This window comes from Xenopus tropicalis, chromosome 8 (assembly GCF_000004195.4).
Source record: "Xenopus tropicalis strain Nigerian chromosome 8, UCB_Xtro_10.0, whole genome shotgun sequence".
NCBI classification, from domain to species: Eukaryota; Metazoa; Chordata; class Amphibia; order Anura; family Pipidae; genus Xenopus; species Xenopus tropicalis.
Window position 1 is genome coordinate 56,117,752 of NC_030684.2, and position 24,649 is coordinate 56,142,400.

A 24,649-nucleotide genomic window follows, 5' to 3' on the forward strand; every position below is an offset into this window, starting at 1 on the left:
ACTAAAAACTATTAAACACAGTGTGCGTCAAAAAGTTGTGGTTGTGTAAAAAAAAACTTGGTCGCGTAAAAAAAATTGCGGTTGCATAAAAAAAAGTTGCCTCAAAAAAGTTTCCTTAGAAAAGTTGTGGACACGTCAAAAAAGTAATGCAGTAGCTGCATTTCCCATATAGGAGCAAATGGTTCTACCACCCCTTCCACTACCCATCCTCTAACTTTCACATCATTCAGACACACAAGTTAGGGAGTGCTAATATTTTATTACAATCCATGCAACATACATCCCTAATACTAAGTACAGGCACGCCAGTGGGTCTATGGTGAAGGCACACTTAAATGCAGCACATTTTCATTGGCTGTTTTATATAGGATTATATACTGAACATTTTTTGTGGACTAATGGGGGACCTGAATAAATGTTGAGCATCAAAGTGAGGCTTGAGGAAGAAGTGGAAACTTTTACCTCAGGAATTTTCAGAATTATTTTTTTAAATGAGCCTGGAAAGGAAATAGAAACTTATTTATGTGTAATTCATAACACATTAATTGTTTACACTATGCTGTATGTTCCATAGAAACATATTTAACTGCCCACTCATTATTTTTCTTTATTATTTGAACATTTGCTTTAAAAGATTACATTTTCTGGCATGATCCTATGAGAATCATGAAAGGCATGTCATAAGGCCATATGTATTTTAAATTAAAGTGGATTTAAGCCACTTCTGAACCTGGGGAACTGCTTCTATTATTTCTCTAAAGCAAATGACTAAAAATCTAATTAAAGATGCAAAGAGAATTTATAAATGAGAATGCTGCTTACCAGCACCGTGTTACTCATCTTGCTGTTACATATTTATGCATTCAGTGTGTAATTTTAGCTTAATAAACTCGCAAACATAAGGAGGAAGGGAAATTGTGTTTGGCTCTAGGAAAACCATGTTAAATGCTTCCACTTCCAAATTCAGTAAGAATGAATGTGGGGTCATTGGTTGGGTAGTGATGATTGAATCTGTCCACTTTTGCTTCCCCGGAAAATTCCGGCGCACAACTTTTTTTCTCCAAATTCAGTAAAGTCAATAAGCATTTTTTCAGCAAATTTTTTTGTCTTGGAAAATTTTGCAGGGAATCAATGGCTTGCAAAAAATTCATTCATTGCTAATTATGGGAGTCTTGTTATAATTAAATGAACCATAACATGTTGTTTGTATGATTTTGTACATAGTCATTACGGAAAGAAATACCAGTAAGTATAAAGTGGCAGTGCTAGGAGCTAAAACTAGTTTAGATTTGATTGTACATGCCAAAATGCCATACATACAATGCTTTCACATGTGTTACAATCACAAGTTATGTTGATTGATGTGACTGTGTAGTCAAACAAATGAGTAGAATACTGCTGTACTTTACTTAACCTTTAGTTGATACATAAACTCTAGATACCTTAAAAACAAGCATTCGGAAGTGAAGTAACCAGAAGAACATTTCTTGTGCTTTTTGTATTTTATTTACAATATTGAATCAATAAAATGGAAGTAAGCAAGGAATATTTTTGTATACAATACACACCCTTCAACCTCTTTAGAAATGACTTCAAATTTTTTTAAATTTTTTTTTAATTATTTTAAAAAGGCTGGTATTACATTATGACTACCTTTAAATACAAACAAGACCATGTGCCATTTTTACTAAACATTGGAGTCACTAGTTCATCAAAATCATTAGTATGTCTCTGGGTTCTCCAGACTTAAGTTTCAGACACAATATTGGATTCCTATAAGGGAAGCATGCTGATATATTATACACTATACATGTGGAAAGCTTGAAAGACCCTTTTCCTAACATTATTGCAGTTTAACATAGAGGTGGCCAATTCATGGACACTACCTACACACATTTGCTGATTTCCCTCACTTCACTGGGCCCTTGTGGATTACCAATAAACAAAACTCATATGTTGGTCACGATACTTCTTTGAGGGATTGCTCAACCTTCAATTTTTCCTCTCAGTTTCTCAGGCACCCAGGGGCATATTTATTGTTGTGTATAATGCAACATCACTGGTGATGTTGCCTTTAGCAACCAATAAAAACCTGACTGTTCAAATCTGATTTCTGATTGGTTGCTATGGGCAACACCACCAGTGCTCCCTCTGCTCTTTGAAGGGGCAGGCAGCACCCCCTGCCTCTCTGGAGTTCCCCACTCAGGCAAGTAGCTTTCCTGCCCTGTGTGCTGCTTAGAGAGACCTTTCCAACATTACTACGAATAAATACTTTCCAAGTTTTCTCCAAAATGTGAACTGGACTCATAAAATGCAGTGTCTGGCCTGCCTGTCCCTTCTAAACACTTTAGATTCTAGGACATTTGAATTTTAAATTTGAATTTTAATGGACTAATAAAGATGAGATTTTAAACCCAGAAGGTCCGGAGTGCTTGGAAGCTTTTCTTCCTCTATTATTAGATTCTAGGACCTGACAACAAAACTGCTTGAACAGAAAAAAATTCTGTTTAGCAACATCTTCTCTGTAATGTCTCTATAATTAAAGGCAAAACATGCATTTACATGCTGGAGTTAATGTAATCTCATTTGGATGGGTGTTTTGTTTCATTAGATAGGGACTCTTCCATTGCTAGATTTTTGTCTTCATGTTTTTTCTGGACAGGATGGACTAGGGCTTTAAGCTAGTTACTCCCATTACAAAATCATCCATCAGCCTGAGTAAGGTTGAATTAAAATAAGACACCTGTGTTGGGAAGATGGTTGAGCTCAAAAAACCCATCAGATTTTAAATTGAATTAGAAAAAAAAAAAGGAATTGTGTAAGCACTGATACAAATTAACCTCCAAAGAAACCAATTCTATTTTATTAGCAATAACCATTGATTGTAATTCTTCTGCCTATATTTCAGACTGAAGCATTATAATGAAATATGATGATTCTGGGGAAATAATTTTGCTTACTGCATTATGAGCAGCAAAAAGATAAACGAGTTTTGGCTGGAAAACAAAAATGAATTCCCTTCACCACACAGCAGTAAAAGTATAACAGATTGAGCAGCAGAGGCAAGTGACATGAAACAGAAAAGGTAAGAAAAAGAAATAGAAAACTGTATCAAGTATTTGAAAACATTAATCAGAGCACAATTACACAAGCTGCAGAAATATCTCTACACGTGAAGCCGCAGTGATTAACATGCCACTTACAAGAAAGGCACACAGATGTATGAATGCAGTTTGCTGAGCGCTTTCCATGGTGCTGAAACTGCACTGTGCCAGAATGATTTCACATTTCCCCTCCTTTTTACATAAAAATGTTGTGCAAAGATAATGCATGACCGAGAAATCGATATGTGGCTGCAGAATGATTTCACAGGATTGTTTAATTTTAATACCTTATAAAGTGGAATATTGTGTATGTTGTATATTTTTCTACAGAAAGAGATCCGTGGCTATATTTTGTTTGTAATTTAAGTTAGATAATTCATAATTTGATATCTTTGGAATGATTTTAGTTTTAATTCCAGGTTTATCAAAATAAGGGCCAGTAATTCAGGACTGGGAACCTTAGTTAGCAAACAAAATGTGCTTTATGTGTTTTTATTTGCATACTTATCTATAGACAAAAACTCACTATAATGAATTATAGATTGGATAAATAGGTGAATTGCTTACATGGTTATATGGTCGCTATGATATATTCAAGCATGTAGGAAGCTGCATGGTTGTAACCGATCAATTTCTAAATCACCATATAACTATGTAGATTACTAAAGTTGAAACTGTTGTTCATTATGGTATGTGTTACCTATGAATAGATGTGTAATAGCATGTCAGTCCACCTTTCAATAAAGCTAGAATTAGCTCCTCTAAGCTAAAGTCCTGGGGCTGCTGCACCCAGGTCCAGTGTATCAAAGGCTAAATAGTAATGGGAATTGCATATGAAGTAGTGCTTGATGAACCCTTTTGAATTTTCTGCATAAATATGACCTACAATGATCTGATTTGCACTAAAACAAGATAAAAAAATTATAATTATTCAACTTTTGCCACATGTGTCGCAAAAGTATGTGAACATTTAGGATTCTTAGGTCATTTGAAAGGGAAGTAAGTCTGTTTTTTTCAATCAATAGAATAATTAGTTATGATAGGCCCTGCATTATTTAAAGAACAGAAATCGGAGTCTTTTTCCAAACAAAGTAGATTTCTGAGGACCTAAAAACCTGGAAAAGGTTAGAAAATTATTTCTAAAGTGGTTGTACTCCACCAATTAACTGTCTGGTAGACACAATGAAAGCAATTCAACACCATGGTATGTAATACTTTAAGACAGGGGTCCCCGTTCTTTTTCACCCATGAGCCACATTCAAATTTAAAAACAGTTGGAGAGCAAGACAAGCATGCAAAAGGTTCCTGGGGATGCCAAATATTGGCTGTAGTTGGCTTCTGGCAGCCGCTATGTGAACTGACAGTCTACAGAAGCCTCTGTTTGGCAGTACTCATGGTTTTGATGCAACTATAAATAAGCCACTGGGAGTAACATTCAAGGTGTTGGTGAGCAACATGTTGTTCATGAGCCACTTGTTGGGGACCAATACTCTAGGGGGCGTATTTATTATGCTGTGTGAAACTAATTCGCCGATAAAACGGAGTAAAAAGCTGTGTAAAATAAATGGAAAAGATTGCCGTCTGAACGCCAGATATTACGCCGTTATTTTCCATAAGTTCCGGTGGAAGAAAAAACACATAAAAACATTACGCCAATTTTACGCCATTTTTGCATGGCAAAGCCTGGCGATGTGTAGCAAATTTTCTCGCTGTTTTTTACACAGCATAATAAATATGCCCCTAGGAGTTCTCACAGACCATCAGCCTCCCTTGCATTGGTGAATGTCAGTGCCAGAAGTCCACCATCAGTAGCACTGCATGGCCAGGTTGCCAGGAAAAAAAGAACATTTCTGTGTGTCGACAGTTTGCAAAAGACCATCAGAAGGTTATTGAAAGAATGTTTTGTAGACATATGTGACCAAAACAAAACATTATGGCTTAAATGTAGTGGTGAGCGAATCTGTCCCGTTCATGAAAAAAAATCGCGAAATGCAGCTACCGCGCAACTTTTTTGATGTGTGCAACGTTTTTTTATACAACTGCAATTTTTTTGATGCAACTTCACTGTATTTTATGTGACCACAACGTTTTTTACGCAACCGAAACTTTTTTGATGCTAGACTTCTTCCACACTCCGCTTCCACATTTTTTTGTGGCAAATGTTTGTGCCCATTTCATGAAAAAAACACCAATGGCGAAATGTGGAATTTTGCTGCAAATCCATGCCTGGCAAAACATTTTGCTTATCACTACTTAAATGAAAAGTGTTATGTTTTGTAAGAGACGCTGCATTTCAGCAGTATCATGGTTTAGGCTTGCTTTGCCACCTTGTTGATCTACTATGAATGCCAAGGTATGTATCATTGAACTGATGCAGAAAGATAAAAGCACACAAGTCCATCTACCAACCAAAGAATGGTTAAAAAGTTAATGTTAAAGTCAATTCATCCAACAAAGCCACCAACATCCCTGAGTTAAAGCTGTAATATAATGAGGAATAGGCTCAAATTCCTTCAAGCTGATGTGCAGGTCTGATAAACAGTTAGGAGCCTATTTATTATGCTGTGTAAAAAAAAAAAACAACATCACCTCACCAGGCATCGCTGCATAAAAAAACTGAGTACTTATCCAGCTTTGTAGTGATTTTCTGTGACTGGGTACCTCTGCATACAAATCTGGAGTAACTGAAACAGCCTCTTGATATGCTATGGAAAAATATAGGAACCACTTTTTACCATTTTTACGTGTTTTTTTTCTCTAGTGATGGGACTTGAATTTTTATTGACTTTAATAGATCATGCAAGGTCTGAAGCGGCATATAATAATAACATTCAAATGCAGCGTTTGGGCAGAGTAAAATGTAACACACCTTAAAGCACTTATTTTTTGACTATATTTATTTTGCACAGCATAATAAATAGGCCCGTATTAAATAGCGGCAGTTATTGATGCATAAGTGGTGCACACACTAAGGGGCACATTTACTAATCCACGAACGTTCGAAAAGCGTCCGAATGCCTTTTTTTCGTAATGATCGGTATTTTGTGATTTTTTTCGTAAATTGTCGCGATTTTTTCGTAGCCGTTAAGACTTTTTCGTCAATTTTCGTGACTTTTTCGTAACCATTACGACTTGCGCAAATTGTCACAACTTTTTGGTAGCCGTCGTGCAGAGTACAAAAGTTTCGGATTTATTCAAGCTTCAGTATCGTGATTTCCTTGGGCCAGGTTGGAGCTGCAGAGTGCCATTGAGCCCTATGGGAGACTTTCCTTGGGCCAGGTTGGAGCTGCAGAGTGCCATTGAGTCCTATGGGGAGCCTTCCAAAATCATGCAAAGTCTAAAAGGTTTGCCCGCCGTTTACGAGCGCTCAATACGAAAAAGTCGCGACAATATACGAGCAAGTCGTAACGACTACGAAAAAGTCACGACAATTCGCGCAAGTCGTAACGGCTACGAAAAAGTCGCAACAATTTACAAAAAAGTTGTGACGGCGACGAAAAAATTGCAAAAAATATGAAAAAGTCACAAAATGTTCGTTTCCAATCCGATTTTTTCCCATTCGTGATTCGAATTCGTGGATTAGTAAATGTGCCCCTAAAAGTAACACTTTGCATAGTTTTGCCAAACACACTTGCTTTGGATTATAATAACTGGATCATTTTCTGTAATAGATAAATGATCAAGCAATATTTTTGTTTTTAACTGTTTGTTTAACTGGGTTCTTATCTATTTTACATGAAAAACCACATTTTTAGGGCTTACATGAAAAACCACATTTTAGGTCACATTTATGCTGATATATTACATTCAAAAGGGTTCCCAATAGTTATATCTGTTTAACAAAAGCACAGATAAAAGCATATATCTTGCTTATTGTTTGTAAACTACAAATGCTTTGTGTTATTATGGAAATTTGCAGCTGGACAGTAACCTATTGCAACCAGAAACCTAATTCAGCCAGCAGTATGCGTAACAGAGCAAGCAACATTTGATTGGTTACCATTTGTTACTTCCCAGGTTTAAATTTACCTAGTGCAGATAAATGAGCTCTTTTTGAATAACTCTAGGAATCTGATCAGCTATTATACTGGCTTCTGCACTGAGAGCAACATCCAAGGGGTTGGTGAGCAACATGTTGCCACTGGTTGGGGATCACTGGTTTAGATAAACTAGCCGCTATGTATCCATGGGGGTAGCCATTCAAGCTGAAAAAGGGGAAAATACATAATAGATCAGCTCTGTATAATGCATTTGGTTTTAGTTCTTACATAGGAAGATAAACAGTAGTCAAAATGTAATTCATGGCTCTCTAGAGGACTACAGACAGAAAACCTCTCATATAAAATAGGACATTTGATGCCAATAAATAGAAATAGTTTGTTTGAAGGGGCTAAATGAACAGAACTTTAAAGGAGAAGGAAAAGCTAATAAAGAGTTAATCTCAAGCTACAGGCATACCTTCAGTTGTCTCAATAGTGTCCTTAAGTCTCCCCATTTCACCTGTTTAGATGATCAGAAGCCAAACAGGAAGAAAAAACGCTGAGCTGTGTAAAGAAAGTTCCCGTAATGCCACACTCCTGCACCGAGTCCAAGGGTACATGCTCAGTTAGACTATGAGTCAGCTTCCTGCTGATTGGCTCAGATCCACATTCCTAAAGGAGGGGAGTGAGTTCTTAGCATTCTTGAGGGGGGAGGGAGCAGGAGAGGGGAGAGAGCGGAGAGCTGCATGTCTCTGGCACAGGAATTAGACACAACAAATCTTTTGACAGAGAAGTCAGTGCAGCGTTTCTGTGAGTGCTTATGGCTGTATTTACATAGACCTTTCTGATAAAGCTTACTTAGTTTTTACCTTTCTTTCTCCTTTAAATGTAACAAGAAACATTTTAATTTCTTTATTTTTGTTATTGGCCTTTTAACTATAAATTTTGAGGTGTTGCTACAAATAGACAAAATTATTTATCTACTATGCATATATTTGAGAATCTCAGCATTTATATATAAGCAGCAGCTGGAGATCTGTAAGTAAGAAATATTGTACTTGTACAGAGTATGTTTTGGCCTTTGGGTAGCTAATATAATACAGAACTCTAGAAGGAACTAGTATCCAGAATGATCCTCTGTTCCCCTTATTCTAATTTGTAAACTCCAAAAGAAGTCTCCCTCTGTATACAATTTTTTTTAAATTATCACTCTCATCATTCAGGGGAAAATAAATGTGTTTATCTCCAATGCAATGACACATCCAGTAATATGTTTATAAGAGCCAATCAGCTGTCCAAGCTTCTGGATCCTGTGCCAGCTATTAATGTGGTATTTAAGCTTATGTGCCAGAGTGGGCAGGCAGTGCTTGGCTGTTAGACACTGCTCATGGTATTGAGAATGTCACTGTTGAATGCGTTACTAACAGTTTCACTGTCTCCCTTGACAATATGCTTCCTAATTGCATGGACATGATTGCCAGTCATGTAAATATATGGGAATATTTAAGCTGAAGGTCTTAAAAAAGGAAAACAAAAAGGTGTATTGCATCTTTAATGTAGACATTGCACTAGCGTGGCTTCCTTTATCAAATGCTTACTTATCTTCAGAGCTATAAAATATGTTATACTACTGTAATAGCTACAAAAACTGTAATAATATAGCCATAACACAATTCTAGATATGAAAAACAATGTATAACATCTAGTGTAAGACAAACAATGAGCCTTCATAGAACTGTAGAAAACAGAAAGAGTTAACATAGCAACTGGAAGATGATTTTAATACAATGTTAGAATCATTTATTTATACATTACAAAGTCATTACATGACTATTCTATCAAACTTATAATACAGAGGTAATACATTAGGATAAATTCAATTGCTTATTTAAAAGTCTGTGCTGTTGGCTTTGTAATTACCAAATCCAGTTACACTCCCTCTCTAACAAATGGTCTTTTTGGAAGTGTTGAGTCCTACAATACAGTTTGATTTTTCTTTGTCTTTTTTCTTTAATTATCTGCAATTAAATGGAAATAGCACACAAATGCCTCTCTTTCATTTAATCCTATTTCATTCTTTTAAATGTCTGACAGACATGCAGTGAATTTAATCTGTGCTATCATATATAAATATGGAAGTTTCTGACTGTATCGGCTGTGCCATGCAGAGAATAAATAACCAAATTGCAAGGTATAATGTTATTAGAATGTCAACAAGATGTGAAGTACATTACGCTGAACTTAATTACTATGTTTTAATTTGCGTCTTTTTTCTTTTAATAAAAGCATTTTATTACCCACCCTTAACCCTTTTATTAAATTAAAAGTAGGGCAGACAGTGCCCATTAAATTCTCAGGTGCAGGGCAGGGTTCAGAGTGAAATATATGTCACAACCCTCTATGCTTTCTGCACTTTGCATCCTGACCTGCACTTAAAAAAATTGTTGCAGGTCTTTGCTCTCTGAAAAATAGCCCATAGACTTGCATCCTCCCCTCCTACAGCCCTGTATTGAAGAGGGGTGGAAGTGGAGTCTTGTAGGCTTCCACTCTCATCCCCAACTATGCCTTAAATTGCCTGTCAATCGTCAATGGCAGGCAGTAAGGCAAGGCTGCATTGCACCCACTAATGCTATTCTCTGCACTTTGTGACAGCTTTTTTATCCAGTGCAGAGTGCAGCCAGACCCAGGCAAAAGTTGTCTTTGAATGAGTATTAAGGGGTGCTCCCTTAAGTGCTCTTGCACTTGTGTCTGTAGTCTCTGTATGACCCCCAATATCTTATCATTTTAGCAAACCCCTATGAAACAAGAACTAGTTACTCAGTTAAGGAAATAGTGGCCAAACACCAGTGCTGTCCGCGCATATTTTCTCAGCCTCACAAAGTGATTGACACAGAAATACAAACCAGACCAGTAATGATGACTATGATGGCATAGTTTCCTTGGGCTATCATGTGTTAGAAGGTGATCCTGGTTACTTTGGCTGTTGTATAGAGGAAAGCAAATACATGTTCTATTTATAGATTTTGAAGATGGAGCAAAAGTGACCATTCAAAATTGCCAAAAGCCGCTGAAAATTTTCTTCATTATGAAAGCCCTTTTGAGGAAAATTCATCATTACCAGCTTGAGTTAGAAAACTTACAGTATGCAGGGTTTCCTTTATGATTGCTTGAACCCAAATGCTCAAGCAATCATAAATTAGGCCCACAATTTTCTTCACTAACCAGAAGTGGCCACACTGTTTTTCTCTTTACAGCAAAGTCTCAGCCCCGCTGAAGGTAATTATTTAATACAGTGCTGTCCAACTTCTACGGTGCCGAGGGCCGGAATTTCTCTAGCGTACATGGTGGAGGGCCGCTAATGGAAGCCAGTTTTGACCACTCCCCTTTTTGAAACCACACCCACTTTAAACCACACCCATTTTATCACAATGGTGGTAGCACAGCAAAATCCCAAATGCTTGGTCCTTACTGTGGGGATATCAACCATCATTCATATGTGAAATAATTATGTCATATTAAGATATACATATATAATTCCATATGCCTCCTCCTCCCCTGTGGATAGCAGAGCAACCCCCAGTACATAATTACACACCTTAGGGACCATCCAACTGCTAACAAACTCCCACAACAAACCCCTGCCAGGTTCACCTCCCACAAGCAGCATAGGGCAATCAGAGTATGGCACACACAGGCAGCACTCTGCCTGTCCTATGCTGTCTGTGTGTGCCATACTCTGCCTGCCCTACCCTGCCTGTGTGTGCCATACTCTGCCTTCCCTATGCTGCCTCTGTGTCATACTCTGCCTGCCCTACCCTGCCTGTGTGTGCCATACTCTGCCTGCCCTACCCTGACTGTGTGTGCCATACTCTGCCTGCACTACCCTTCCTGTGTGTGCCATACCCTCCCTGACATATGCTACCTGTGTGTGCCATACTCTACCTGCCCTATGCTGGCTGTATGTGCCATACTCTGCCTACAGTACCTATGTCTGAGGTGTGAAGAAGTGATTACAGCCTGAGCCTGAGGTGTGAACACTGCAGGGGTAGAACAATGCAGGTATTAAAAGGTGTGAAAAACACAGGGGATTACATTTTCAAACAATACAGAGGGATTACAGCCTGAATCTGAGGTGAGAACCATGCAGGGGGCCAGTTAATCTCAGTACTGATACCATTTAAAGCTTACACAAAGGTAAGTCATCAAAGCAGCCAGACAGGTGGGGGGCCACACAGAGGGGAGTTGGACAGCACTGATTTAATATATCTGTTTACAACAGCCTTGATTTTTCCCAAGAGTTTTTCCACACAACTCCCTACATTAGAAAGTACCTCACATACTTCTTGCTTCCTGCTTCCCCTCAGCAGGGTGCTCCCCTACCCCAGGTGGTGAGCCATCAATCACAGCCCCTGTGATAGTTGATTGAATATACACACCCACTGTTATTCTTATATGTTGGGTCTTGCAGAGCTTTCTGGGAGAAACGTGCCTCCCCTCTAGCGTTTTCCCAAACACTGTGCCACAGAATGTACTGTCACAGCTAGGTCTTCTGTAGCTCAATGCTTCTCTTTTTTCCCCATGTTTAAAAAAATTCTCTTATATTATACATTTGTAGATCAAATCAAGCAATCTAATCTAATTTGTAAGTCTTAGTTTTTTTCCCTGTATTTGTGCATAAAGTATTTTGACACAGATGCCTTAACAGGGGCTTAAAAAGAGAATAACATAATCGAGTAAATTCCAACAGGAAATTTGAATATGGAATTGCTACTCTACACAACAACACCTCCCAACACCTCAAAATTTGGGACATTTGGGAACTAAACGGCTTGGCCACTTAGCTCAACCATGCCTCACAGGGGACGCCCACCCGCCTATCCGCCCACCCGCCTATATCCTCCCCAGTTGCAGACATACTGCCCTTATGGATTACCCAATGACCGACAACCTAACAGCCAATTCTGGCTTGTATCAGGCATCCACCTGTTATTTGTACCCACAGTTATAACTTCTCCCACCCTTCCCTTTGAATCCACCTTACTGCTGGTTATCCTTTTACAGAAAAAGCAGATGAAACAATTAAGACTCATTACTGAAACAATAGCTTTACTAGTTCATTGTCTCATGATAACTAATGTGCCTTTATATCATACAATTCTGTATTTTTCTGTCTTTGCTTGTGCTATTGAAAAAATAAAAATATAAGTTACAAAAAAAAAGAAAAAAGAGAATAACATATTATTGTGCTTCCATTGCATGATTGTTACATATATTTAGAACTGAGAGTTTGATTAGCATGATTCTTTGCAACTTGCTATAATTAAAACACCACAGGGGTTCGATATTTGTATAGGAAGTAAAACTCTCTAATACAGAAGTATGTATCTAACTTCAAATTAGATTCCCCCTTTGCCTCACTGCACATATCTAATTATATGTTATATACAGTATGTGTTCACGCATTCATTGACCACAAGAAATTCAGCATGTAAATTGTACATTCAAAACGCTAGTCTAGTAATGTTTTATAATGAGATCTGCTTTCAGTTCCAAGTGGAAATAAATAGAGAGAGCATGCAATTTTGCTCTTCATGAAAGATAACTTTAACATGTCTGTAAATCACTTGTTTATATGAATATAGTGCATAATTTATAGTGAATCCATCTGAATTTGACTAAGGTTACCATGTGAAAAATCAGAGACCCTTCCAGATATCTGAGATAAATGAGCTGCGCTGGTTTTGGATGTTGGTTTAAAACCAATGAGAATGCTGCATTTTGCTATTATTACAGTTAATTATCCAGAAAGCTCAGAATTATGGAAAGCCTGTCTTCCATAGACTCCATTTTAATCAAATAATTTCGATTTTTTTTCAACTCGATTTCCTTTTTCTCTGTAATAATAAAACAGTACCTTGTATTTGATCCCAACTAAAATATCATTAATCCTTATTGGATGCAAAACAATCCTATTGGGTTTATTAATTTTTTACTGATTTTTTAGTAGACTTAAAGGACAAGGAAAGTCAAAATCTATTAAGCACACTATTAAATAGTACTACTATTGCTGTGTAAAAATGCTATATTTCTGGCTTGCCTGATGAAAGATTTACAGAGATACACATACTAGAACCTACATACTTGTTTCAGTGAACGGCGCCACCATCTTGTCCAGCATGTCTTTATGGGCTCACAAACCCCTCCTTTCATATGTTTGCCTGAAACTTGCATTTGCCTTCTGCCACAACCCCCCCCACTTGCCGGGACTGCATGTCACAAAGTTTAGCAGAGCTGCCACCTGCCACAACCCCCCCCCGCTCCTGCCACAAACCCTCCGCTGCTCCCCGCACCTGCCCCCCCCGCTCCCCCCACCTGCCGGGTCTGCATGTCACAGAGTTTAGCACCCTCCCCCCAGCTCATCGCTACTCACATCTGTCGCGACCATGTCAGCATGTCGCAGAGTTTAGCATCTTCCTCCACCCCCCCCCCCGCTCACCGCTACTCGCTTCTCGCTCTCCTGTCGGCTGTGTCACCATGGGAACCATGCACATGTGCAAGCTATGGATCTGGTCCTATTGTCAGTGCAGGAGAGTTGCATTATGAGAATCTTCTCTACCCTGCTCTGAGGTGAAGTATGGTGAGACTTAAGGGCACTTTTGAGACAACTGAAGGTATGCCTGCAGCTTGAGATTAACTCTTTACTAGCCTTTCCTTCTCCTTTAAGGTATGGAGATCCAAAATATGGAAAAACCCCTTATCCGGAATACCCTTGGCCCTGAGCATTCTGGATAACGGGTTCTATACCTGTATATATAAAGTGATTTTGGCTTTATTTTATTACACTGTTATCAGATTTGACTAGGAAGGACATGCTTGTTCAGTGCCAACTCCAATTGCAAGAACAAAGTATTGGAATACATGGAGAATAAGAATATTGGATAATTATTTTTCATTTTAATTTAGCTGCTGGCTCTGGAGAACAGTGGAAAAGGTTTACTGAGAAATATCATTTTAAGAAAACAACCTTGATGCTTTGGGACAACAGCTGCCAGCATGTTTTAACCCTTGATAATATGTTAGAACAACAGAACAACAGAAGAAAGTGCGGCTGAGCAACAGTGTTTAATTACTCTTTAATCTTGACACAATAATAACTAAAGATTTTTTGAATAGAATAAATAAATAAAAGTGTTGTGTTTCTTTTGTTTGGGGCTATTTTATTTAAATTGCTGCTTGATGTAACTTGATTTGTACACTTTGGTTTGATATGAATCAAGTTTTTAAAGTGAAAGTATACAATTAGCATGGACTTTTTTATGAGGAAGAGTAATTTTAATGGGAATTATGTTATTTTAGATAATATGAAAACCATCTTTCCAGAATTCATGTAGAAGTGCTTCAACACAAAATAGAAATCAACACCACTTTACCTCATACACTCTTAGCTTGGGTTCCTTAAATGAACAGTATACACCTCTTTTTAACCCAAGCATAATGAATAGGTTTTGTACTAAACATAGTACATTGCATTGTGATTGGTTTAGTGGAAGAGTACATATGCTGAGGACTTCCCATACCAGTCAGGTGAACTGAAGAAGCTGCTCGAATGAGTAGTGAAACGTCTTCAATGATTACTTAACCAGTTGCTTTAGATTCATTTATACTAGATGTACTAAACATACTTTTTTGGCTATTGTTTTACTTGGGAAATATCTATGGTTTCTGTTATCTTTTGCACTTTAGTACTTCTTGCCACTTCCTGATCCCATAGAACTTCAAATGAGCTGATAAAACTAATTTCCAGGCCCCTGATAATGAACTGCTCTGAACAAATTGTCCTGTTTAAAAAATGAGGTAGGGGTAAGTTTAGTAAAAATAGCTCGGCTTTTAAATTAGTGCTTTATAATGGCAAGAAATAGCAACATGTTGATTATTTTAAATTAAAACAATAGAAAGAATGTCATTTCAACAAGTCCTGTTTATTGTGTTCACTTTAGCAAATTTGTTTATAAGTGTATACTGTCTTTATGTTTCCTAAAACACAACATGAACAAAACTAAACTAGCCGTCTTTCCACCTTTATTACCTGTCCTTCTGTGATAGAGGTAAGTGATACAGGGATAATATGACTTATCATAATAATTATGTTTTTGAAAACTACAAGCCCTAGGGGGCTGATTTACTAATCCACGAATCCGAATGAGAAAAATTCGGATTGGAAAACGAACATTTTCGACTTTTTCGTATTTTTTACGATTTTTTCGTAGCCATTACGACTTTCCCGTAAATTGTCGCGACTTTTTTGTAATCGGTACAACTTGCGCGAATTGTCGCGACGTTTTCATAGTAAGTACAAATTCCGTGAATTGTCGCGACTTTTTCATTGCCATTATAACTTTCGTGAATTGTCGCGACTTTTTCATAGCCATTACGACTTTCGCGATTTGTCGCAACTTTCGTATTGAGAGCTCGAAAAAGTCACGACAATTTACGAAAAATTGCAAAATACCGATCATTACGAAAAAAACGCATTTGGACGCTTTTCGGACGTTCGTGGATTAGTAAATGTGCCCCCTAGAGTTGTAGTTTGCTGGATTTTACTGATTTTTTGTGAAATATCCTATTGTGCAGTATGTTGTCTTGTGAATGCACACACCTGTGAAATGTAGGCACCATATTAAATGATGGGAGAGACCTCTGTTCATTGAAAAAATAGAAAGCACATAACTTACCCAAGAGAAAGGATAGAAGGGAGAGAGACCCCAATGACTACCAAAACACATCATCTTACTTAAATAAGGGCTGGGTGCACTAATTATTTATCCAGGGGGGCACATCAATGTGTAGTGGAAGGTTAGTTGGAGTTGCACTCCCATAATTTGTATGCCAATTTGGATAATTTTGCTGATCTACTCTTTCTATATCCTATCCAGCACACTTGAAATACTAACAGACTTACTAACAAACTGTTAGAGATTGACCTTTGGAACTCCATATATCTGTGCACAGTTGTGGGCATGCTGAAATCAACAGTTTATTAACTGGTGTTGCTTTACTTATGGGAAATTAATTTATTGAATGCCAGAAGACTTTTTATGAACTGAAGACATATGAAGTGTTGAGCGCTAATTAATTTATAATCTATCATAACTTAGCATTTTATGAGTTTTATGTAAATAGGCTTTTAGAATCACTAGATGATTAATTTATGTTGTTTTAAAGATAGTAAACTGGGCAGCTACAGTTTTTATGTGTGTATACTGAAAATATATAGTGCTTGTGTATTACCTTATTGGGGTTATGTAGTAAAAGACACTAAGTTTGCCCAGTAGCAGTAACCCATAGCAACCAATCAATGGGAAGCATTTACTGGTCACCTGTTTAAAAGCAAACATCCTATTGATTGCTATGGGTTACTGTTTTTGGGTGAACTTAGTGCCTTTTGTTACATATAGGGGTTTATGTCTTTATCTGGTTAATACACATTTCTCTTGATGAGGCAGAAATTAATATTTTCAATGATTAAATAAATAGTAATTTTTTTCCTCATTCTGGCATTAAGCTTAATGTTAGAGTTGAGCTGTTTTTTTTTTTCAAGTGTTTGCCTTGTTTAAGCAAAGGTACAAATATATTTTGTATAAGATCTTCGGATTTCCATTCCTGTGTTATTGCTTGTGGCTGGTGTGGTTCATAACATTCATTACCTAGCCTGTCTGGTCACAGTAATTTTTGTAGTTTCAGTTGTTAAATTGCTTTCTTTACTTCACATTAAAAGATCAAGAGATTAAAAGAATAAAGTTGGATAGGGGTTAAAGCTGTCAACCTTTAGCGAGAAATGTATCTTTATTTATTTATTTAGTTGGGCAAGCTAATGTTCTTCAAGTTGTAAAGTTGGCCATAGTATTCTGCAAATATTGTTTGGGGGGTTACATATTAAATATTATTTGGGGTATAAATGGAAGTTATTCTGTGAGTAGTAGATCTTGTTTTCATTATTTAGCTAACAGTGCACTAGCTTTATCTTTTTGAGAACAAACAAATTAGTTTTAACCTTTAAAAACCTTTTTAAAGGTTAGGTTTTTGTTGTGGCTGCCTCATTTTAATTAATCTCTGATAATTAGTTGCTGATGGGGAAATATCAAAAGTTTTTTTTTTTTTTTTTGCAACTATGATAACACTTTATGCTATTCTAGTTTTCTTTTGAAATTGTAAATGTGCTAGCATTTGAATTAAATGGCCAGGCCTCTTACAGTATATTGGTCTTATGCTATTTCAGTTTGGGAGGTTAATATAGCCACATTATGACTCCTTTATTAGGGGTCAATACATCCTTTAACATTAACTGAAAGCAATTTAACTGCTCATCATTGTTTTGGTGAAGTTAGTCAGCTTGACTCATAATTTCTTTTTTAAATAATTTGTTTTTGTTTATAATAATAAAACAGTACCTTGAACTTACTTATGGAAAGTCCCAACATAGGTCGCAAGCATTCTGGATAATAGATCCAATAGCTGTATAGAGAATCAGAGAATTAGTCATGCAGACCCACACATATTTATTTAAAGACAAATATATAGTTTTTTGCATATAGTGCAATTTGTTTTGCATCAGTTTATTTAGAAATAATCAAAAATGTATAAAAGGTATAAATTAAACTTGGTTTGAAGTGCCATATTTTCACGTGGTATAGACCTATTTAGCAATACTTTTTCATGTTAACTATTGCTAAAATTAAATATTCTTTGAACCTTTACAGAGGTTTCAACCCCAACCATTGTCAATATACTTTATTCTTTTGGCTGGGGATACATATAGCATGTAGTGACTTAGTTTGTATTCACTAGATTCCACCCCAGAAATGTATGCGTTGTGAACATTTTTAGCAGGAAAAAATGGAGATGGAGATGCTTACGATAATGATTTTATATAGTTGCAGACAGTTAGCTATTTCTTTTAGCCACATGCATAAGTACGTTCTGTATGAATCCTCATTATAGTGTTCCTTGCAAGGGAGGCTAGTATACCCTTAAGTTTTTGGATTCTCTCAATTATTAGGTTATGGTTAAGGGCATTAGGGAGTAGGTCTTTATAAAAACTCTGCAGAATTAACGGGTTTAATTGGCTTACTACTACTCTTATGTATTATGTGATTCCAACAATTACATGACCTGCCTTCAGGTCAGCTACTTTGGCTACAAAAGCAGTTACTTTCTCCTTCAAGTCATTATTGGCAAAAAAAATAAATTATTTTTAAACAATTCAAATTCCTCTATCCTATGCATGATATCTGCAGCGCACAATCTTGTACTTGAATATTTCCTTAAATGCATCCAGTAAAGGCAGAAATTGAAAGTCTGACCCCTCATGATATTGGACAACCAGTATACCAGCCAAATGACAGATAGTACAAAGGGCTATACAAGACCAATAAATATCTACAGTACATGGGTGTAAGTTGGGATCATCAGGCCACCATCCATTTATGGTAAATCATACAAACAAAAGCATAGCAACTTAAGGAATGTCTCTAGGTATAGGGTGGTATGCTGCTGAAGATCTTGACAGCTACCCCCTGTAAGTAAGTTCTCTCTTGCAATGTTCAAATGGTAGAATGCTGTTAGCTTGTCTGGTGTTTATCTTGATTTCTCCATTTAGGACTGGTTCCATGGATGTTTTGTCTGTCAGGACAGTAAGATTCACCTCTTTTAGCTTTGTATTAAGATCTGTTAGGACTGGAGTTTAGAATAAGTACATCCTAGAGCTCAGCCATTATGTTGATGCCCTCTTTTCCCATACTTTATTAATAACCAAATGAATTGATAAATAAAGAAACCTACAAGTGCCATAAATGTTTTCTTCAATCTATTAAAATATTATGGTAATGTGAGGATATTTTCTCTTTCAATAGACATAGATTGCACATCTATCTAAACAAAAGATAAATACATATATAATTCACACATCATCTGCTAAGTGTTTTCTTAAAGCTAAGACTTTTTTTTTTAAAAAAGATAATGTATTTCTAAACCTTGCTCAAGACTGCACTCTTTGAAAAGATAGAATGGTTCAATAAATAAACGAGCCCTTGGCATGACCTCTTCTATTTTCAAGACAAACCTTTATTGATTGTTGCTGTTTTAATTAGTTAAGATCAACAAGTGCTTAGAATTCCCAGAGTAAAGTTCATTATCAAACCTCAGTGCAGACAATAACTGATGGAAGATGTGCATGTGTGACTTTTGAAAAAGGAACAGCTCAGACATATTCAGGTTAGCAGAAAAACTGGAAAAAGTTATGCTTAAACAAAATGTTCTACATTACTACACTTAAACTAAAAAAATTATATATATATTACCAGGCAGCTAAAGTGTTTCCCGTTAATTTGTAAAGGCAAGATGTCCAATACAGAGGTCTGTTTATGCAGAACTCTGCACTCTACTGATTCAACCAAGTTTACTTACATAGCTACACAGTCACACAGTAGCCATTGCTGCTATGTACATGCACTATGTTCAACCTTTTTTCCTAAAACAAATGCTATAAAACTTTCATTTATCCAATGCAAGATAAAACAAGCAGTCTGTAGTTGTCACCAATTTGCATCAAGAGGGGAAAAAGCCTTACTGACTTTAAAATGAGAATGGTTACTAGACCAACATCATACTAAACATATTGATATCTATAGCCTTAATTTTCTCACCTTTTTTCTCAACCTTTTCTAAAATCTGTTTAATGTATCTGCCAGTCCAATAATTTAAGGGGAGAATTTCATAACTTTAATTGTATAAAATTGTTGGGAGAGCGATTGATGGAAGGTACTGTACAGTATGTGGCAACCAGGGTTCTAATAATTTACTTCTTCTTCTTTAGCTATTTAGGCTAATTAGGTTTAATGCTTTATCAAAGAAGAGCAATAATAATTAGTTATGAGCAAATCTGTCCCTTTTTGCTTCGCAGAAAAATTTGCGATAAGATTGAATAGTCCAACAATAGTAAACCTGAAAAATGACAAGCATTGTGTTAGGATGAATGTTATTTAAAATAATGAATTTAATGGGAGCAAAATGTTTTTTTTCACACTGTAAAGAATAATAAACCTTTTTAATTGGTCTAAATGCTATTATATTATAAATTTTTATGGTTTCCATTTAGACGCTTTAGAAGTTTTGAAGACATTTCTATTACGTATTCTATTACGTATTCATACATTTACTTCAAACTGATGGTTGAGGTATTTAGCTTTCTCTCATGCATTAATGGACTGGGGTACCTGGGGCCCACCAAAGAATGACCAAACACTTGAACTTCCAGATGCTGGCACCCCCCCATTTTGTATACAGATGGGCAGGGTAATCTCAAAAAAATATGGAGCCTGAGGTAAAAGTGTAGCTGGGGGACCCATAAGATACAGCCTATTTACAGCCTGGTGCTTAGGAGACTCCTCCTTTCGTATTTCCTTCATCCATAATTAACTGGACATGTCAGTTTGATTATTACAGACAATGACCAGTAAGCATTCCATTAACCTCAAGCGTGTCAATAAAATCATGGTAGAAAATTGGTAATGAGCATATTAACTCCAGACAAGCCAGTAAATAATTGCAGAAATGGATTATGAACACATCAACCTCAGTCATGCCAGTAAGATCCCTGCAGGCAATGGATAATTGTCAGTATATTAACCATAAATATGCCAGAAAGATAATTAAATTAAATAAATAGATTGTGACCATTACAGTACCCACAAGAAGAATGCCACAATGTTTTCCACTCTCTTCTGGGCTGCTTGTTTCCCTCTGCCTCCCTCTGTTAGCTGAAACTCCAGCAAAAAAAACAAAAAATCCGATATGCTCAGATGCCTCAGTGTTTGTGAGGCTCTATTGCATCCTCCAGTGATGTTTTCACCTGTGCACATGCATTAAGGTGAGTGTACTTCTGTGTCTGCACGAGTGTCTATGCATGCATGTGCATCTATATGTGTGCCCATGCTTCGCATCTGACGCGATAACACTGCACGTTTGGCGCCAAGCCTTTTATCTTAAATACATGCTCAAGGAAGTGAATGGTGCTATGCTTATGTTCCTTGCTTCTGATCCTGTGTTTGAGATTTCTGCTTTCTGGATTAAGAATCGGCCTGATTCATGGACTATCTCTTGTTGAACGCTGCCTGCCTTTTGACCTCTGCCTGTCCCCACCTATGTATCAAACTCTGCCTGTCCTGACCTTGGCCACACCTGAATTCAGCCTCGGTCTGCTATCTGGATTTGTCTTCATTCTCGCTCCCTCCTATGTTCCTGATTTTCTCTTCTCCTGACTCCACCAAAAGGTGCAAGACGTCCTCTCCACACTGAGCTTTGCTCTCATTCCTTACCAAGTTTGTTTGTTTGTTCCTTTAGCACATAACTAAGATACAATCATTTTGGAATTACCTGACGGATAAAAGTAAGCCACAGTTTTAAAGTTTTAAAGCATTTATTGAATATATGTATAAAAACATTTCTTTGAACATAGTAATGTAATAATAAAGCTCCTTAAAACCTAGGCATGCCAATTTGTTTTATTGCTGTTATTATTTTTTTGTCTTTTTTATGAAATGACTCCAAAAGCAATCTGTAGTTACAGGAATTAACAGTATGGCAGGGGATCAAAACTTTTATCTGTATCCATTATTGAACATGTTGAGCAAAATGCTAACATTGATCTGATTTAGCCAAGCCTTATATGGAGATAAAAGTCTATTTAAATATAAATCTTTCCTGACATTACATCAATAAAAGATATTTGGGCTGGTACTCAATTCATGTATGTGTGTATATATATATATATATATATAATAAAAAAATTCTTGAACCCTGTAAATCTCTGTTTACTTGCATATATATTCTGTTCCTAGACATAAAATGCCAGGATAAACTTAATATTCAACCCTGGTGTGCACTGATGAAGACATTGACTTCCACTTAACATAACACAAGAAGCTGCCAAAGGTCACTGTTAACGAGCAGCAGTTTGGGGCAATAAAGATCATTTTCTGTTTGTGAGAGTGGTGTTCCCTAAAGTTCTTCATGAATGATCCGTGACAGAGGTCCCTAACCCGCCAGTGCATACATCCTCGATATGAAATACACCAGCCTCTTATGAGAAGCAAAAGATCAGATGTCATAGAGCTGTTCTGAATAATAAAATGTGTAGCTGCTGTCAAATTGACTCTATGAATAATCTGACATTTTCAGCTTTCCTATCTGTAATCATATATTTCATGTGGTATTTTACATACCTGTATACAGTATGTTGTTCAACCTTATATTTTGCTTTTTGTTTCATTAAAGCTCTGCTTTATCCATATCTTGTATTGGTAGTCATTTTGTCTGCATATTTCTTTATCTAAAAATAAAAATGTATATTATTGGAAAAATAACTTCTGAGCAAAATTACATTTGTGTTTCACCTTCTGTGAAGAGTTTGAGGGCTAGTTTTACTAAATGAGTCAATATACAAACTGCAAAACACAGGAGCTAAACACCTCACTCTCATATTTATTCCCAGTGTTGTCAGGGGCAAATACCACCGTGTAAAAACAAAAATGGGCAAAATAGACAGACTGCACAGCATACAAAATATTTTCAATATAGTTAGGCAAAAATGTAATCTATAAAGGCTGGAGCGGGCAGATATCTAACATAATAGCCAGAACACTTCTTCATCCTTTACAGCTCTTTAAGCCGTTAGTAGTCAGTAGCCAATCGGTGATTTGAGGTGGGGCATTTGAATCTGACCTGCATGCTTACAAACTGACAAAACAGTTGTGTCCCACGTGGCCCCCTTAAAGTCACTGACTAACTAAGAGGCTAAAGAGCTGAAAGCAGGAAGTAGAGTTCTGGCTATTATGTTAGACATCCACTCACTCCAGCCTTTATAGATTACATTTTTACCTAACTAACTATATTGAAAACATTTTTTATCCAGTTTATCCATTTTACCGTTTCATTTTTACACTGAACTGTTCCTTTAAGAGGCTCAAAGATTTTCACCTGACAGTAAGTGGTATGCAAGTGCCACCCTTTCAGAGTGCAAAGTAGTTAGAGTCTGGGGCAGATAAATTGCATCCTTGATCCTGGGCTGTGCCCCATCCTAGCCTGCTACATCACTGCTCTATGTCCCTGGACCCATGGGACTGTCAATATAGGCCTAATAATAATCTAATAAATAAAGGTACTGGGTCTGTCTCAAATCAACTAATTTAACTGCTAAAGGAAAGGGGGGGGGGGGGGTTCCCGCCAGTATGATATTTATTTATTGAATGGACACATATATCAAAGCAGCATAGTATGTCAATTAGTCAGAATGTGTTTGACTGCTTTGAATAGTCAACCGCTGTTATGTTTTATGGATGATGGACCTTATTGGTATCATTGAGCTGTATCACCTCACCAAATCACTAATTTCCATAAAATTAACAAGCAGTGTCCTATAATTATGTAATACAAGATAATGGAGTATTAACGATTCAGTGAAAATCATTCTTCACTCTACTACGAACCTGTACTAATGCGGAAAATGATTAGTAAATTATCTGGCCCAAAAAGACCAAATAATTGGTTTGCAATTTACAGAGAATTAAGGCATTGCATTATAACTGTTACAATAGAGATATGTAATCACTCCAGAAACATTTACAATTGCTTCTTTAGATAATGCACTACCCAGTTCTTGGGCCTTTCTGAAAAATGACTGATTTTAAGGTAATAGAACCCATACCTGATCTAATGTTAAATATATCACTAACTCGCTGTATAAATAATGTTAAATTTAGAGTGACAAAATAATAATTTGCTAAGGCAATGCAAAGTCACTGCCATCTCCACAATATCTTCTTGTTCTTTTACTTACATCATTGACTCCTGAGAAATGAAGGCAAATAATACATATCCAGTGAACACATTCTGCATCTGGAGGAACTGATAATGAGTTGCTAAAATACCAATCAATGTTTAAAGGTCATTTTCTCCCCCCATTGGCAGCTGGGAGACAGCTGATCTATCCTATTTTGAAAGGATGTCAGTTGTCAATGATAACAATAAGTTGAGTGAACTGTGCTCAAACAGAGAAGAAACATAATGTTTATTTAACTAAGAAGTTCTCTCTGAGGTTGATTGACATAGAATTGCCTTACTTTTTAAATACCAGAAACATTAAGTTATTAACAGTTAATTTGGGTTGCTAGTGCCTAGTGTGTGACATTATGCTAAGGCAATTTTAAGACTTTCAAGCTGCAGATATTTACACAAAATCTATAAAAAAAAAAAAAAAATTATTAGACCCTGTAAAAACAACATTCTAGCATTTTAAAATATGCATATGGAATATACTTTCCTGAATGTAAATTAAAGAAAAAATTAAAAATGTTGACAACTTACTTTGTTCTGCTTATTTGAATGCCCAAATTATATTCACCTTCAGTCATATTTGCATTTAGGTTTGGTCCTGTCCACACACTGTACCTAAGTCAGGACTATGCTCAAACTCATATCAGTTGGAAGTGATCCTCTTGCAAATGAAAGTTA

The 24,649-nt window shown here is 36.6% G+C and overlaps 1 long non-coding RNA gene across 2 annotated transcripts in view; it reads left to right on the forward strand.

Moving 5' to 3' along the window:
• The window catches only part of LOC101732163, a 116,469-nt gene extending 102,180 nt beyond the window's left edge, over window positions 1–14,289 (forward strand). For both annotated transcript variants that reach the window (XR_001171698.3, XR_208915.4), the window contains 2 exons: window positions 2,909–3,085; window positions 14,048–14,289. This is a non-coding gene — a long non-coding RNA (uncharacterized LOC101732163). The remainder of the gene's footprint in view (window positions 1–2,908; window positions 3,086–14,047) is intronic.
• Window positions 14,290–24,649: the final 10,360 nt, after the last annotated feature.